Raw genomic sequence first — 840 nt, 5'->3', positions numbered from 1 at the left:
CCCCTCCTCACTCTCCAGATCCCCAGAGTAGCCACCTCGGTTCCGTGGGCCCAGATCCTCGGCCCCAGGTGCCTAGAAGAGGCCAATCTCTGCTGACCACCCCAGGCCTCAAGACCTCCAGCTTGCCAGTCCAGGTCGCCGGCCCTGCCACCAAGGCCTATCGAAAAGAGCTCGCGTCGTCGGCTTTGGAAAGCAACGCAGCTCCCCTCCCGGGCGGGCGCAGTCTCCTCGGTCTGAGTCTGGGCTGGGGCCGCGCCGGGGCCCTAGGATTTTCACGGGTGAGAGCAGGCGACGCCAGAGCCAGGCCGCCTCCAGCCGCTGTCAGCCCTACCCAGCACCGGCGACAGAGCCCAAGCCCGGCGACCTAGTGCCGCGCCGCGCCGAGCCGGGAGAGAAGCAGCTGTTCCCAACAGCTGGGGGGCGGCGGCGCCCGGCGCCCCAGGTGCCGTCCCGGCCAATCGCAGGCGTCCGGCCCGCCCCCTCCCCAGCCGGGCTTCGACCCCCGGCCCGCGGGGGAAGGGAGCAGAGGGGCGGAGAGACGCGCTCGGCACTGGTCTTCCAGCTTCCGCGGCGGGAGGGACGGACGCGACTGAAGCCGCGCGGACGCCCCGCTGCGCCCCCCGCTGCCACCTCCGCGCTCGGACGCGCTCCCGCCGGCCCTCCGCACGCCCCGCCTAAGGCAGTTTCCCAGAACGAACCATCTACCTCTAAACGCACCCTCGTCTTCGCCTGACGACCACCCTCTCTTTGCATATTTTTTGCCCTCCCCGCGGGGTGAGTGGAAACGCGCGCACATTCTCTAGACCCGGCTCCTAACCCAGACCCAGACGATCCGGAGAC

This window comes from Chinchilla lanigera, unplaced genomic scaffold, assembly GCF_000276665.1.
Source record: "Chinchilla lanigera isolate Chin_1 unplaced genomic scaffold, ChiLan1.0 scaffold00082, whole genome shotgun sequence".
Classification (NCBI taxonomy): domain Eukaryota; kingdom Metazoa; phylum Chordata; class Mammalia; order Rodentia; family Chinchillidae; genus Chinchilla; species Chinchilla lanigera.
The sequence above is the reverse complement of the archived record's forward strand: the minus strand, read 5'-3'. Positions refer to the sequence as shown.